This window comes from Condylura cristata, unplaced genomic scaffold (genome assembly GCF_000260355.1).
Source record: "Condylura cristata isolate star-nosed mole 26May11 unplaced genomic scaffold, ConCri1.0 scaffold00019, whole genome shotgun sequence".
Classification (NCBI taxonomy): Eukaryota; Metazoa; Chordata; class Mammalia; order Eulipotyphla; family Talpidae; genus Condylura; species Condylura cristata.
Window position 1 is genome coordinate 3,262,497 of NW_004567120.1, and position 18,546 is coordinate 3,281,042.

General features: G+C 35.1%; 1 pseudogene; it reads left to right on the top strand.

Annotated features, from left to right (window-relative positions):
- Positions 1 to 969: 969 nt before the first annotated feature.
- The window catches only part of LOC105853839, a 19,254-nt pseudogene continuing 1,677 nt past the window's right edge, over positions 970 to 18,546 (top strand).

The following is an 18,546-nucleotide window of genomic DNA, read 5'->3' on the forward strand; positions in this document are numbered from 1 at the left end:
TGGGTCAGGAGAGGTCTGCCACGCCATGTGGTCACCTCCGGGGCAGGCGGGAATCGAACTCATGCGGAAGCGGCTTTGCATTCTCAGTGCTGTGCTTTAATCCGCTGCGCCACCAGGGAGGGCCCACACTACCTTTTAATGCTTTATTCTTTAGAAACATAGCACACACACAAAGATCATCATCTTTAGGGAATAGTATATTTGATTTATGTGAATTTTTCTTATAGCTGAAAGCTTCTCTTTGAGAATCCAAAGTACACTATTGACATTTACCTTGCCAGCTAAGAAAAGAAATATTCATAGCATACATTAACTTCTTTCTTCCATTTTTGACACAATTTATTCTTCAGTTGTTTCAGGTCAAACTTATACAAACCATTTCATTTAATGTGTTGTTACACCATGTTGCATTAAGAAAGCTACTGAGTGCTCGCTTCGGCAGCACATATACTAAAATTGGAACGATACAGAGAAGATTAGCATGGCCCCTGCGCAAGGATGACACGCAAATTCGTGAAGCGTTCCATATTTTTTGTAATAAAAAAAAAAAGAAAGAAAGCTACTGAGTGGCTTATCTCCAAATTACCTACCCCCAAAATCTTGCTTTCCAAATCATGTAATTGTTCCCCTTTGCGTTATTTCTTTTTGAACAAATTGTCAGTTATTCACAATGTTACTTTCACTCCTGACTATCCTAAGTGTGGATAAATTTGATAAATCACTTAGATATAAAATTTAGTATAAAGCTCAGCTCATACTAGCACCTTGCTGCTGCCCGCCACCGCAACTATATTTGCCACCAGGCATTCACACCCCAGCAAGTTTGGGAATAGGTACTTACACACAGCAGAAGACGCACCAACAGAAGTGTGGAAACAAACAAAAATAATCCAGAGAAGTAAAAATGCAGCAAATAACCACATAAGTTATCAGGGGAATAAGACACCACATGGAACAAGCCACAAAGACATGGAAGAGATATTCATCCTGTCAGATATGGACTTCAAAATTGCCATGATAGACATTGGTTCATCCCTTGTGGAAAGCAGTATGGTGGTACCTGAAAAGACTACAAGATGTTTCCCTGTGACCCAGGAGTCCCACTGTTAGGTTTCTAACCATAGAACACAAAAACAGTAACGTGAAGGGAAAATTGTACTCCCATGTTCATAGCAGCATTATTTACAATAGCCAAAAGATAGAAATAACCTAAATGTGAAAAAGCAGATGAGTGGATCAAGAAAATGTGGTGCTTATACACAATGGTATATTACTCAGGGATCAAAAGGGACAAACCTATGCCTTTTGGAGCAAAATGGTTGGAACTGAAAAGAATTAATTTAAACAAAATAAGTCAGAAGGAGAGAGACAAATGCCAGATGGTGTTATTTATAAGTGGAATTTAGAGTAATTAATCAAAGGAGCAGATGAAGCCAAACTTAAAGGCTAACCCTAGAAAACTGACAATGGAATTGAGGAATCCAGATGGTGATGGATAGGGGCAAGGTGAGAACAACTGTGGGAGGGAGCACAATGGACTAAGATCATAGACAACAGGTGCTTTGCTGGCGGTTTCACTATGGTAATAACACTTGAAGGGATAAGGAGGTTCTATATTCCCAAATTACAAACGACATTGTAAATCTCTACAACAATATCAAATAAAAGCTACATTGAAAAAATTCAGTTCATGAAACTGTAAATTTAATTATTAATAGTTCTTGACATTGCAGATATTTAGTGGAATAATGCATGTAAAGGCTTGGCAGTGTTTAACAGCTAACAATACCCAATAAAATTAGCTGCAACAATATATTTTTGTGTGTGTGTGTTCAGTAGCTGTGGATGTTACATATATTTTTATGTATAATAGTTTATTTTTACATCATTTTGTGCATTTTTTTCATCTCAGTTGTAATCCCCATGGGCTTCTCATCACCAGATCACCCTGTGCCATCACCATAGTCCAGTACATTTTCCTCCCCCCACTGCTTTTGATCCCATTCCTCACTCCACCCCCATAAAATGTTTTCTTGCCTGGTCTGTTATACTCCTGCTATGAGTGAGACCATCCAGTATTTTTGTTTTTCTTTCTGGCTTATTTCACTAAACATGATCTTCTCCAGCTCCATGCATGTTGCTGCAAAAGAAATGTGTTTATTTATTTATTTTTGGTTGCTGAGTAATATTCCATTGTATATATATACCACATCTTTTTAATCCAGTCATCGAATTTTGGGCATTTTGGCTGTTTCCATGTCTGTCCAGTTGTAAATAAAGCAGCAATAAACATGGGGGTGCAGGTGTCTTTTTGAATCAGTGTTTTTGTGTCTTTTGGGTAGATACCTAGGAGTGGGATTGCTGGGTCATATGGAAGCTCCATGTTAAGCAGTTTGAGGAACCTCCAAACAGTTTTCCATAGTGGTTGTACTAGTTTTCATTCCCACCCGCAGTGCAGGAGAGTTCCTTTTTCTCCACATCCTCGCCAGCATTTGTTGTTGCTAGTTGTTTGAAGATGTGCCATTCTCACTGGGGTAAGGTGGTATCTCATTGTGGTTTTAATTTGCATCTCCCTTATTACAAGTGATGTTGAACATTTTTTCATATGCTTTTGGCCATCTGCATTTCCTCTTTGGAGAAGTGTCTTTTTAGCTCTCCTACCCGTTTTTTTGATGGGGTTGTTTATATTTGTTAAGATTCGTCAGTTTTTTGTATATCTTTGTGATCAATCTTTTATCACTCATTTTGAGTGAGAAAATTTTTCCCAATCAGTGGGATGTCTGTCTTTTGTAATGTCTCTTTTGCTGTACAGAAGCTATTTAACTTGATGTAGTCCCATCTATTTATCCTTGCCTTCACTATCAGCTGCAACAATAATTTTTTAAAACAGTAATATCAATAATGAGGGGAAGAAGGAAGAGGGGACGGTGAAAAGGAGGAAGAAACTATAATTGTAGTTATCTCATTCATTTTTAAAGATTTATTTATTTATGCATACAGAACTGGGGTACAGACCAGAGGTGCAGAGGCAGTGAGAGGATTCACCAGAGACAGAGTGGGGAGCAGAACAGGCAGATCGACGAAGTACACTGCTGAGGGGAGCAGCGGGCGGGCCAGGAGAGGTCTGCTGGGCCATGTGGATTACCTCTGGGGACAGGGGTGGAACTCGTGCTGAAGTGGCTGCAACTAGCTTGCAGTGCTGCGTCCTAACCATTTGCACCACCACGGAGGACCCCATTTTTTTCTTTTTAATCATCTGTGAGTTAGGAAACAGGATAGACAAACTTGCTAGAACTGTGTAGGGGCCTCTCATACCTCTCATACAAAGAAGTTTACAGTGCATGAATTTTTTGGCATTGATATTTCACTACTCAGAAGCTTTATTTTCCTTCCTGGATGAATAAGGATTAGTTTTCCAAATAATGCTGTAGAATATGAACTGGAGATACTTAAGCAGGAAGATGAGATGATTACCAAGGGGACTGTAGAGCAGCCAACACAGATGTTTAAAAAGTCCCTGCTAAAGCCCTAAACCGCGCCTGGCATACAAGCATATTTATTCAGTGAGTAAACACAAGAACCTTTTCCTCCATCCCACTCCAGAGCTAAAGAGCAAAAACCAAATTCAATGTTCTTATGAACATGTTCAAATTTGGCTAGCCATAGAAAATTACTCTCTTGAGTGGAAAAAAAAAAAAAACATGACACTGGGTTTTGTCAAAATGCCTAAAGTAATTTTAATTTCCTGAATTAATCAAGTAAGAACAGGAATGTAATTGCATGCAAACTCTCATCATGTTTCCCCTGCACTTTAATCTTTCTACTTACATTAACAACACAATGAAATTTATGGAGTTTTTAGATACTTATGAAAACATTTAAAGTAAAGTAGGTTTTGTTAGATGAGCAAATGAAACTCGGGGAAAAAATGACAAGTATTTTCATTTGACAGGTAGAAAAAAGACTGCATAGTAGTAAGTGGCAAGGCTCAGTTAGGTTAGTTGTTATCTTAGGGAGAAAGTGAAAGAAAAATTTGAAGAAAATGAAATTTTATGTTGTGCATTCCACTAAAAACCATAATTTTATCAGCCAATGTATTGTCTGAAAAAAATTTAGGTCTCTAGCAGTTATTCCTTTTTCCTTGCTTACACTCTATTACTGTTGTTGGTCTCTACTCTGCATTATTTTCATAGCTCACTCACTTTGCCTTTGTTTACATGTCTATGACCTGTAGCAGGACTTCTAACTTTAGAAACCTGATTCCTCTTTCTACTTCCAGCTCAGAATCTGTCTCTTCCAAGGAACCATACACAATTCTGTAAGCTAACATCTCTTCTCTGTGCTCTATGCTATTGTTGCAGATGCAGTCAAAACTGATAGTAGTTCTCATCAGAAATCCTTATTTCCTGCTTTAGTTGAATGACCCAGAATCTTAGTCTGCCATAGTCTACCTTTATGATCTTGGTTATATAAAACCATCTCTGGATAATTTCTCATCTAGAAAATGAGGGTATAGATGACTTCTTAAATTCTTTGTAGTTATAACAATATAGACTTAATATTTTTGAAAGAAAATTTCAGAAACTCTAAAGCACTGTAAGATAGAAACTGACACTATTACTACAATTTTTAAATTCTGTACAATTTTTACATTACGTATAAAGTAGTTGCATTTCTGATGAACTGCTTGAGTCATTTTAAATTTGATTACAAATTCTACTTCTTTGGTTAGTAAAGGTGTAAGAGTTAAATCCCAACTTTCAAAAATATTGTAAAGCCTGTTTTTCCTATATTAGGTAAAGTGATTTGAACATTTCCCTTCTACTTGTAGCAATGCCTTTCATTATATTTTATTGAGGGAATGTTGGTTTGTAGAAGGCAGACCATAGGCCTGAGTCATACGATAGTAGGGCAGGGAAAAGGATCATAACACAGGAGAAAAGAGCACAAGGGTTTATGGTGATGGTTCATGGGTGCTGTGGTGGTGGGAGAATACCCGAGGGGAAAAATAAAATATTGTGCAAAAATGAACAGTGATGCAGTGATGTACAAAATAAAAAATAGACTTAAAATATGTTTCAGATATACAAATTTAAATTTCAGTTTCCATATATGCATTATGATCACCACTGAAAGTCTAGTTTCCATTAATCACCGTATCCTTGTCTGACATTTCTAACTAAGGTTTCTAGTACTATATTAAATAGTAGTTGTGACAGTGGAAGTGTTTTCTTGTACCATATTTCAGTGGATAAACATTCAGATTTTCACCACTGAGCATGTTGCTAGCTGTGGGCTCACCAAGTGCTTTTTCAGAATCTATTAATGTAATCATATGGTTTTTATCTTTGTTGATATGGTGAGTTACACTGATTGATTTTCAGATGTTAAACCATTCTTGTTTCTTTCCTTAGGTCATTACTGCTTGGTCATGGTGTATCATTCTTTAATGCTTTATTTCATTTTGCTTTTTAAAATTTTATTGAGGATTTTTGTATCTGTGTTCATTAGGGAGACTGGTCTGTAGCTTTACTTTTTTGTGTGGTCTTTGTTTGGTACTGGAATTAGAGTAATATTCACCTCATAAATATGTGTTTGTGAGTGTTCCTTCTTAATTTTCTTGAAGAGTTTGAGCATATATGTATTAATTAATCTTTGAAATGTATTAATTCATCTTTGAAGGGTTGGTGGAACTTACTTGTGAAGCCTTCTTGTCCTATACTTTTTGTTTGTTAGAGTTTTGATTGCTGTTTCAATTTTCTTGCTGGTGTTGATTTTGTACTCTATTACTTTCTGAACTGCTTTATTATTTTAATTATTTTTTTCTGAATATTTATGGTTCTCTATGTTTATTATCATATACATATATCTGAAAATACTAATAGCTTTGCTTCTTTCCCAGTTTGGATTCCTTTTTTTAGCTTCCTATTGCCTAATTTCTCTAGCTAGGACTTCAATTACTATGTACAATATTAATGGTGAGAGTGAACATCCTTGTTTTGTCCAAGATCTTAATGGAAAGACTGTGTTTTTCACCATGAGAATGACTCTAGGTGTGATTTTGTCATAGCTAGTTTTTATTATGTTAAGATATATTCCAATCTTCTTGGTTATTGAACTGTTCAGCATAAAGTTGTTCATAATTATTTCTTACTAATTTCTGACACTCCATGGTGTCTGTTGTCCATTTCTGATCCTTTTTAGTTGAGTTTTCTACATTACTTTTATTAGTGAACCAATCCAGAGGTTTGTCTATTTTGTTCATTTTTTCAAAGAACCAGCTTTTGGTTTTATTTATCTTTTTGATTGCCTTTTCCCCCACCATTTCATTCATCTCCCCAGTATTTTTTTTTCCTCTCTTTTACTGGATTTTGGTTTTGTGTGTTCATTTTCTAGTTCATTGGGAGTAGGAAATAAGGTTATTTACTTGAGGTTTTTCTTGTTTCTTGATGAGGGTCTCTACTGCTATATACATCCTCTGAGTATGGCTCTTGATGTGTCCCATGCTTTCTTGAAGGTTGTGTTCTCATCATTTGACTGGAGGATTAAAAAAAATTTATTCTTGACTTCCTCATTAATTCAGTGTTCTTTTAGTAGTGTGCTTTTCAGTCTCCATGTGTTAGAATTTTTCCCTGATTTCTTTTTGTAGTTGATTTCTAGTTTGATACCTTTATGGTAACAGAAGATGTTTGATAAGATTTGATCTTCACAAATGTGTTGATACTTGCCGTGTGTCCTAAAATGTGGCCAATTCTAGTATAGCAGTGATTTCCCATCTGCACTTGAGTAGAATGTGTATTCAGCTTTTTTAAGGGTGAAAATACATACACATATTAGACCCATGTCATCTAATTCTTTGTTTAATGTTTTATGTCCTTATTTGTTTTATGTTTCATTAATGAAAGTGTGGTGTTGAAGTCTCCTACCATAAATGTGTTTTTCCTGATGTCTCTTTTCAGAGCTGATAGTAGATGCCTAATATATTTTGGTGCTCCTTCACCTGATGAGTTTACATTGCTGAATGTTGTTTTCCTTGTGTATTATTACCTTGTTATTATATTGTTTCTATCTTTTTCACTTGTTACTTTTTTTTAAACTGGGAATCCATTTTTTTTTCTGTTATACCTACAACCATCTCTGCTTCTCTTTGGGTTACATTTACTTGTAAGATTATTTTCCAGCCCTTTTCTCTGAATCTATGTTTATTTTTGGAGCTCACATGTATTCCCTGCAAACAGCAAAATGTTAGATTCTGTTTCCTCATCCACCCAGACACTGTATCTTTTAATAGTTAAATCCATTTATATTTAGAATGATTATTGATATATGAAAGTCTGTTGCTATCATTTTGTCTTTTATTTTTGTGATTCATTCTGTATCTCACTGAAATTTTCATTTTAGTCCATCCTGACTTTTGAAACCACACTGAATAAGTTCTTATATTTCATTATACTTAATATTTGTTATGTAAAGTATAATCTTTCTAATATTTCAATATAATAAATTTTTCACAGTTTTGAAGGATGCACCAATAATTCTCCACAAATCCACATAAAAAGCCTCAGTAACTTTAACAGATTTTTTTTTCACAATATACTTTTGACTATTTCTCAAGATATTCAAACTTTTTTGTGACCACATATTTCTGTCCCAATACTGTAGGCACTCAGTGTGGCACAAATATGCTCTTTCTTCTTGCTTGATAGAAAAAATATTCACTAACAGCCTATTGGATATATCTGTTTAAAATATTCCACATCTAATTATCATATAATTCATTCCACATATCATTTTGTGTACAAGGACATTATGAGATACTTTGCAAAGAGATTTGTTAAAATCCATGTTTAGGTCTGTACCATTCCACTAATCTGCTAGTATAGCAATGACTTCCAAAAATGAAATGAGCTTAGTCTGCTTAGTAGAGAATTCTACCCCCCCCTTTTTTTTTTTAAAGATTTATTTATTCATATAGAACTGGGGTACAGGCCAGAGAGGCGGAGGGTGAGAGGCTTCACCAGAGACAGAGTAGGGAACAGAACAGGCAGATCGACGAACTACACTGCTGAGGGAACAGCGGGCGGGCGGGTCAGGAGAGGTCTGCCACGCCATGTGGTCACCTCTGGGGCAGGCGGGAATCGAACTCATGCGGAGGTGGCTTAAGCTTCTTAGTGCAGTTCTTTAACCCGCTGTGCCACCAGGGAGGGCCATCTATCCCCTTTTGAATGATCATAAACTCTCTGTTTGAAATAACTGATGCTAATATGCATGGATTAAAAAAATTAAAAACATTATTATTATATTATTATTATTATATAAATATTATTATAGCTGTTGTGGATCTTTAAGGTATATTTATCTATGTATATGCTATATATCTCAATATAAAGTTAAAAAGAAAGAATGTGGTGATGTTAAGTGTGGCTAGCAAATCTGTGGGGAAATAGTTAACTCTCTTTGTAATGACAGTAAATCCTTATAATGAGACTCCTAAATAAGTGCTTTAGTGAGATGAATAGGAGAATTGCAAATTTCTCTTGGCCCATTGTTTCATTGTGTCAAGACCCAGACTCAAGAATGTAACAATACATCTGGACCTACTTGAAAATCTTTAAAAAGTGATAAAAGACATTTTTTCTTCTTTTTCCTCTCTTGAGTGAAACACATATCCAAGACAATGCAAAGTGCAGGAAATCTGGAGGAAGACCTTTTAAGCTAGGGTCTTTGGCTCTCCAGAGTTTATTGTTCCATGTTAACACTATAATCTCCGATTTGTGTGAGTAGATAAAATCATAATTTGTAAGTTCACTTCTGATATTTCTGTCTTTGTGAGATGGATAATGATAAAATAATTTTTTTTGTCTGTGGACAGAATAACTGGACATTTAGTCCTAACCTAAAACCTAGGTCACTAAAATTTAATAAAATATTTGAATTTACCCAAAACAAAGACTTTTAGAAAATGATAAAAATTTAGCTAAGCACATTCTCTTTCTCTTTCATTCCTTTTTACTGTCTCTATCATTCTTACTCTCATTTCTCCTCTCTAAAATAAAATCCCAGCATTTCCTACAATCTAGTAGCTTTCATTTTTTTTCATTTTTTTCTTTTTCTACTTTTTTGTTTTTTTTTAGTCTAGTACCTTTCATTTTAAGTCATTTGTCAATTTATTTAATTTAATGTCATCATCTCAAAAGTTCTGATTTATTAGTACAGTCTTTCATTACTTGAATATAAACAGTCAATGAGTTAAGGTTATAAACATATATTCTATCATACTAAAGTCTTGAATTCTACCAAAATTCGGCTTTTCTTAAGATTAAATTTTGGTCATTTTCATAGCACTTTCTTAATATGTGCTTATTGTTTTTCTTTACATTTATTAACATATATATATATATTATTATCCTAAATTTTGGGGTTTTCATCATGGGCTTGATGTGCTACATAATGTTAAAAAATAGTTTGTATATGTACCCTTTAAAATTACCTACAAATCACAAGTTGTATACATATCTAACAGTCTATGTCCTTCCATGATGTCCATAGTCTTAGCTTAACAGATTATGACTTTTATTTATATTTATTAAGAAATCCAAAAGTTCCTTATAATATAAGCATCAGCAATTGGATACTTATTTGTGGGACAAATTGGTGATTGACCTGGTGAGTCCAGGTGAGGGAGTCTGTTTCCTTCTTATATTTCTCCCTGCCTTTCTCTTGATCTACCGATTTTATAATTTTCTCCAGTTTTCAGGAATATAGTATGCACATGCTTAAGAAGTTGTTGAATAATTTGTTGGATTTTACTTTGTATCCTTGAAACACTTGAGTTTGTGCATGATAAATAAAAGCATGCTGGAAAGTAAATTACAAGTCAAAATGAGGGGAAGGGGAGGGGAGGGAGTAGGAGGGGAGGAAATGAGGGTGCAGAGAGCACAATGGACTATGTAAGAGAACTATGAGTGCTTTGGTGGTGGGAAAATTATGGTGACCACACCTGAGGGAAAAAGTCCTATATTGTGAAAGAAAAAAAAAAACAAGGATGTAAAGTAATAATATATTAACAAGAAAATCCTATAATAGAGAATAATTTAAAAATAAAATATATATGTTGATATACAAAAAATAATTCAAATCACAGATGATTCACAGCATTTCAGTTCTTTTAACTCTGAGGTATAGAGTAATTGATTTCTGGCAGCTAGTTCTGATTTACTATCCCAGCAGTAATAATAGAGTTGAAATTGTCCTAAGCTTAGTATAGTTGAAAGACTGTCATGCCTATAATTTGGGTGATATGAGTTTAATTGGCCTGAGAAATTTATGCTAATCTTTCAAAGCCTTTCAGTAACTACTTTTACATCCCTCTGATGTAATCATGTATTCTTGGTCCTCCGACTCCTGGGCCAAAAGTTGGCAAAAGGAGAATGGTATTGTCATCACTATATAGGTTTAAGTTTGCAAAGGCAGTTACACCTTCAGGAAACGTTTGTTTCCTCTTACACAGAAAAGGAAACAATCCAGAGTGTTGCTTGGCTAGGGCAGTATGTGTCAATTTACTAGTCCTTTTACAAGCATGTCCATCTAGTCAAATGACCTAGAGGACATTCCTCTATGCTCAATTCTGTTCGTTCCAAACAAATCAAGTCAAACTAAATTAAAAAATCCCTATTTACTAGATTACCAGTATTTATATTGACTCATCCTGTATTACTATTATCAGTAATAATTCATAACTTAAAATAGACTTCAAGAATACAGAGATTTGAGTTTTTAACATAGATGTACAGTGATTTCTTCACAAACCTGTTGAGACAATTTAGAAGGGTCACCATAAATCAAGGACCTCCTCTCAATGTACCAACAAAGGGAAGTTTATTATGTTCTATTAAGAAGCTGTCACTGGAAGTCAAGTGTCAGTGTCACCTCCCAGATCATGGATTCACATTAACCTGACATGTAGATGTGATATCCTTTTTCAGAGTAGGTGTTAGGTAAAAACACATTCAAAGCTATTCATGTCTTTAAGTGACTACAGAGCACAACACTGACCCTGTTGTTACCGATGATATGGATCAGTGGGTCTCAAATCCAGAATTGCCCGGGGAGTATCAAAACAGAAATTTCTGGGATACATACTCAAAGTTTTGACTCTTGTTCTAGGGTGAGGCCCGAGTATAGTATTTCTAATGAGCATATCTAATAATTAGCATACATATAATAAATTCCCAGGTGATATGATATCACTGATCTCAGGAATCACATTTTGGGAAACATTAGATTATAGTCACACATAGTAAATAAATTCTACGATTGTTAGAAAAGACAAAACCAGTATTTTCATAGCATATAAGTAAAAAATTTAAAAGAAAAATGGGATGATGAACATTTATTGAACATCTACAGTGTGTAAAACATTTGCTTGATGCTTAGTACATTTTATTTCATTTCATCTTAGTTTCATTACTCCCATTTTTCAGATGATAAAGAAATATGTCAATGTCACACAACTATGACTTGACAGAGCTGGGACTCAATGACAGATCTGAAAGACTTTTAATGTTTAGTTTTTCTATTAGATCACATTGCTGAATGACTTATTTTTTAAAATATACATAAATACTAGTTTTGGTTAGGAAATATTATCTAGTGGAAGTAGAGTGAAGTGAGTGTCAGGATAATTAGGGTCCAACCCTGAATCTTCCATTAATTTAATTTATTGACTCATCAATTCACACACCCATCCCTTCACATACCTATCTATCCATCATCATCAATCAGTTTGTTTGCTTGCTTGTTAATCAAATATTTCTTGAGCATTCATAGTATTTTAATCCTCACTCTTTAAGTCTCATATATGCAATCAATGTTGAATTAGATGGTTTCAAAGGTGTCCTGCATTATTTAAAACCAGATGCTGTATAAATTTCTTTGTTCATCAACAAAAATTTCAGATCTTTGCAGTAAGGGCTGAATACAGTAAGTTAGCCCTCAGGAAGATGAAAGTCAGAGCAAATTTACTGAGTTATATAGCATTGTAAGTAAAAAATATTTGTAAAATATCGTTCTGTCAGTATTGTAAAAAATAAAAAGTGTCAATTAAAATTGAGATGTAGTTCAATACTGTAGTAATTGTAGGAAGGCTTTTAAATATTTCATGAAAGTATGAACCACAACTTTACAAAAAGCTTAATTTATTAGATTGTAACAAGTTTCACTATGCATCATCAGGGGCTTTGTATTTATGAAATTGTTGAAACCAAAAAGGATTTGTGACCATTTTGTCCTTAGAAGAGTTTAAATTATAAGCTCTCAAGAAAAAAAAAACTAATAATATTCACTTATTATTTTATGAATATAATTTTTCATTTGATCTGAAAAAAAATCCTTTGCTCAAATCTTTCTATACTATTGCTTTGCCCATTTAAGAAAACTCTGAAGAGGTATCTCTCTTGCTCCTGTGACTATGTATGCGCTTTTCTTTTTCTTTCTTCTTTTCCTCCTCTTGGGAGGATTTCCTACAAAGCTAACAAATGGACACAATACAACAAGAAGCAAGTCACATAAATGGAAACATACGCGTGTTAATGCCTTATTTGACTGGGATTGAGTTACATCATGAAATGACCTCTTTTCTTACAGAGACCTAGCATTTTTTGTTAGGTTTGACAATTAAATGAGTAGGAACTTTTATCATTTGTTTATAATTCTTACTTTAGAAGTGAAAAGATTTACCAAATTATTATAAATTAATTCAGAATTTAAACGTCTGTGATTCTCATGTACTTGTTTACAATAAAAATATTTATGAAAACCACAATGCACATTAACCAAGAGAAAAGGTTGGTTACTAGGTTTTCTTCAATTTTGTTGATTAGATAAATCTCAGGGATGGGGAGGAGCTGCTGTGTATGGGTGTTCACATTGTTCACTGTCCAGCAATGTTCCACCTAAGGATATTTTTCACATTATGAACAGATATTAACTAAGAAATGAGCAATGGACAAGGGACATGGAGGTTGTATATTTCACAATCAAGTTCTAGAATAGAAGAGAAGATCATCATCCTAATGCAGATACACCCTGGCACATAAGCCTCTTATGCAGCTGAGAACAAGCATGCACACACTGGCCAGCACACATGTGAAGCTGTGCCTTGTCTGTGCTGCACTTCAGATATGCTCTCTCAGTTTGTTTTTCTCTTTTGTTTACTACTCTTAATGCATGATTATAATCTGCCAGAAAGATTCTAAACCCAATTCAGTCACCCTATTTAACATCAGGGAGTAGAACTTAAAATATGAACATTTCCTATTCAGCATCACTTATAGTCAGGGAAATGCAAATCAAAACCTCAGTGAGATACCACCTTACACCAGTGATAATTGGACATGTTAAAAAAAACTAGGAACTATAAATGTTGGTGAGGATGTGGAGAAAAAGGATCTCTCCTGCACTGCTGGTGGGAATGCAAACTGGCAACCACTATGGAAAGCTGTGTGGAGTTTCCTCAAACTACTAAAAATGGAGCTTCCATATGACCCAGTAATTCTACTCCTAGGAATTTGCTCAAAGGACACAAAAACATTAATTCAAAAGGATACCTTCACCCTTATGTTTACTGCAGCACTACTTATAACAGGCAAGATATGAAAACAGCACAAATGCTTAAAAATAGATGACTGGTGGGCCCTCCCTGCTGGTGCAGCGGGTTAGAGCACAGCACTAAGAGCTTAAGCCACTTCCTCATGAGTTCGATTCCCGCCTGCCCCGGAGGAGATCCACATGGTGAGGCAGACCTCTCCTGACCCGCCCGCTGCTCCCCTCAGCAGTGTACTTCATTGACCTGCCTGTCCTGCTCCCCACTCTTTATCTGGTGAATCCTCTCACCCTCTGCATCTCTGGCCTGTACCCCAGTTCTATATGAATAAATAAATCTTTTTAAAAAATAGATGACTGGATAAAGGAGATGTGCTTTATATACACAATAGAACACTAGTCAGCATTCAAAAATGATAAAGTCATGTCATTCTCAGCAACATGGATGGAGCTGGAAGGGGTTATGTGCAGTGAAATAAGTCAAAAGAAAAAAATCAGATGGTTTCATTTATAGGGGGAATATAGGAGAGCCAATGAGAGATCAAGAAAAATAATAAATAAAAAACCAAATTTAGCAGACAATTATAAATCAGAGATATTCTGCAGAGGAGGGTGAAGGTGAGGAATCAAAATAAGGGAGGGAATAGTACAAGATATTATGGTGATGGTGTTGGAAATTTTACAGTAACTACATCTGAGTGGAGAAAGCAAGCATTGTACAAAAAATGAACAATGATGTGAAATATAATTTAAAAATAAAATTTAATAATATATGAACAATTCCTATAGATTGGGGGGCATAACATCCATCCATGTTGCAAGTGAATTACAAGAGCATGGGTGCATTTACCTACTAAGCACATAGGAATGCCATGTACGCCAGCTCAGGTTGTGCAATAATACACTGACTGATTTATCTTCACTTGAGGAGGAAATACCTTTCTCTAATTTACATACTACCTCTACCTGTAGGGCAGTCGTATCTTTTTCTAATTTATATACTATCTCTACCTGTAGGGCAAAGTCATATATAGTCAAGAATTAAGGATGAAATGGAATAGAGGAGGATAAACTAAGGTATATTTTACTTAATGGTTATTTCCTTTCTTTGGCATACTTCATTAGTAGAAACATTTCCATGTGGTTATTGTGTGTTATTTACTGGAAATGCAGAAAATGATAAGGCAGAGTTTCTGGCTTTGCAGAGGTTTAAGTTTTGGATTATAAAATGTACTAAACAGAATCATACTACTTAAACTTTGTAAAGTATAAGTAAATAAGCAAAAATTTGGCTTATCATGCAATAATTTTTAATACCTAGCTTAAACAAAATGTCAGATTTCCAGAATTACCAGAGTTAACCTCCCTTGGCATAGTATGTAAATTTGGAGAAATGTCTTAGAGTTCTTACAGTGGTAGGACAAAGTGGAAAATTAACAGATTTGAAAAGTCACTTGAGGAAATGTTTGAAGTGAAGTAATTATATTCTCAAAGCACTGAGTTTAGATAATTCTCTGGGCATGCAGAATGATTTGTTTCTATGAATGTAGATTTGTGTACAGCATGTGAAACCAATGCTGCTTCTACCCAGTATCACTTCTACTGCTTGGGTCACTGCTAGATGTATAATATTAATTTTATTGAAATAACCAGAAGATGAAATGGTTGGAACAATCTCTATTTTCCAGACTATATTCAAGGTTTAATAAAGAGAGAAACTCATGGCTTTAGTTTGTAGGAAGGAGCAACAAGAAGTTATCATACGCGGTGGTAAAGAGTGCTAGAGTGGGCAATTTTCTTTAGATTCGAGGAGGCAGGTCTGCTAGAGCAGGGCCTGGTCATTGTCCTTATAACAGGGCCATAATTAAGGTCAGGACATATCATGCCAGACCTTTGTGATGGGCGATGGGATATGTAACAGCAGAAGTTGAGGGCAAGGACATGAACTTCCTTGTGATGCCTCTCCTGCTTTACGAAAAGAGCTGAGGACTAAGTATTCAGAGAGAAATATAGGCAGGGTGAATAGGCAGTGGTGGGGATTTCATGGTGACTATACCTGAGGGGAGAAAGCATTGTACAAAAATGAAGAATGATGTAACAATATATATAAAATTAAAAAAAAAGAAATATAGGCAGGCACAAATGTTCCACATAATAAACAAGACTTGGAACATGTGCCATAGAAGAGAAGGCTGGTGTGAAAACACAAAAAATCCACCTTAGTAGTTTCTTTCAGCATTTTGATCCATCCCTATAGTATGGTCCCAATTTTCCCTTTAAGAAACTTGTTTTCCAGCCATGTTGGACTACTCAGTTTCTTGTTTCCACTCTGGATTTTCTATCTTTCCTTGTAGCTTTCCCATTCTTTAGAAGTACCCACCTGTGTCCTTGTGGATGCTATGCAGTCCTTGAGGTTTAGCTCAAGTACCTGTCATATCCTCCACATGCAATCATTCATTCACCAATACTTTTCATTCAGTCAATACTTTTTTGTTGTTATCAAATCAGCTATTTCTATGGCTGGATGTAAATGACGCTTTCTGAACAGCTTTATCAGTTTATCTGCATCTATTTTATGGTATTTAAGACATTTGGAATATGATTTTTATGACAACATTTTTTCTTAATTAACATGAAACCAGAAAACATGTCATGTTTAACTATTTTTATGAGTTTCATGATCACCTGACCATGAACATGAACATAATTGATACATGTATTTTAGATGAGCTTGGGGCACATGAGGAACTCCAGAACTTTCCTACTTTTCTTGTTCCAAATATATTACTTCCAGAAAAAGCTTGGAGTTTCAAATGTTGTTAGATTCCTTGGTGAATTATTTTCTTACTAGAGCCACATTAATTAGAAGAAATGATTTGTAAAGATTTTCTACTTCACAGAAATAGCACTTCTAAAACCAAACTTCCAGTTTGTTGAGCTGGTATGGCCATACTGAAATGAGTGATTAAAATAGTTTCTTAAAATAGACTAAATTTGTTACAATAAAATTTCAAAGATGGAATAATTTTTAACGATATGTTTTACTTAAAACAAACTCCCTATTTTGATAAAGAGACAATCTAGGAGGGTTTCTTATGCAACTCAGACAACTAAAATATAATAGATGAGAAGGATAGTTACTAGTTTGTCTCTGATAATTTGGTAGAATTTTAGTGACACCATTTGGTTCTGAGTTTTGTTCTTTCAGAATTTTGACTTTTTTCCCCCAGATTCCTTATTTATAATTGATCTTTTCAGATTTTGTATTTCTGCTGGATTTGGTTTTAGAAGGTTGTATGCTTCTAAAAACTTGTCTATCTTCTTGGTGTCCATCTTTGTTCATGTTAAATTTATTAGAATATAAATGTTCATACTTGTCTCTTCTCATGCTCTGTATTTCTGAGATGTCTGTTGTAAATGCTCCTTTTATAATTCTTTTTTTTTTTAAAGATTGCATTTATTTGTACATACAGAACTGGGGTACAGGCCAGAGGCTCAGGGGTGGCGAGAGGCTTCACCAGACACAGAGTGGGGAGCAGAACAGGTAGATAGACGAAGTACACTGCTGAGGGGAGCAGCGGGCGGGTCAGGAGAGGTCTGCCACGCCATGTGGTCACCTCCGGGGCAGGCGGGAATCGAACTCATGCAGAAGTGGCTTTAACTTCTCAATGCTGTGCTTTAACCCACTGCGCCACCAGGGAGGGCCACCTTTTATAATTCTTATAATAATTATTATATTTTCTCCCTTATATACTTAGTAAGCCAGGTTACTTTACTGATATATTTTAACAAGCTTTTTATTTCATTGATCTTTTAGACTGCTATTGTGATTACTTTTGGTTTTAACATTTTTTCTCATTTGTAAAGTGTTATTTTTGAAACTTTTTTTTGAGTAATATTGATTTTCAACACTACGTGATTCAGGGTTATAACACTATATGTGACTCTGATGTATGTCATAACACCATCCACCACCAAATCGCTCATAATCTTCCACCATAGTCCATTGAGCTCCCCCCATTCTTGTAGTTTAACTCTGCAGACAGATTTCCAGGGATTGTTTTAGAATGTTTCTTTGCTTTTCTGTTTCTCTCTATATTTCATATCTAGTATTTGTCTTTCTGCTATTGACTTATTTTACTTAGCATAATCCCCTCCAGTTCTATCCATATTTTAGCAAAAGACAATATTTCATATTTTCTAAGCTGAGTAGCATTCCATTTTGTGCATATACCAATCTTCTTGGTACATTCATCCATCGTTAGGTAGTTATGTTGTTTTCATAACTTGGCTATGATAAATAGTGCTGCAGTTAACATAGGAGTGCATATGAGTTTAAATTAATACTTGTGTAATCTTCAGATAGGTGCCTAGGAGTGGAATTACATGATCATATGACAGATCTATTTCTGGTATTTCAAGAAACCCTCACACTACCTTCCTTAGGGTCTGCACAAGCCTACAATACCACCATAAGTGTATAAGGGGTCCTTTTTCTCCACATCCTTGCCAACATTTTTTTGTCAGGTCCTTTAGATGTGGGCCACTCTCACTGCTTTGAATTGATATCTCACTGTATTTTTTTTAAAAATAATATAATAGTTTTTTACATCATTTTTTTCCTTTTTCCATCTCACTTGTAATCCCCGTGGGCTTCCCATCACCAAATCACGCGTGGGCCATCGCCACAGTCCAGTGCACTTCCCCCCTCCCCACCATTTTGATTCCTTGTGGTTTTGGTTGGCATTTCCCTCATGATAATTGTAATGAGCCATTTTCTCATGTGTTTCTATGGGTCTATGAGATCTGTAATTCTTTTTTTTTTTAAATAAAAAATACAGAATTGGGGTACAGGCCAGAGATGTGGAGGGTGAAAAGATTCACCAGGGACAGAGTGGGGAGCAGAACAGGCAGATCGACGAAGTATACTGCTGAGGGGAGCAG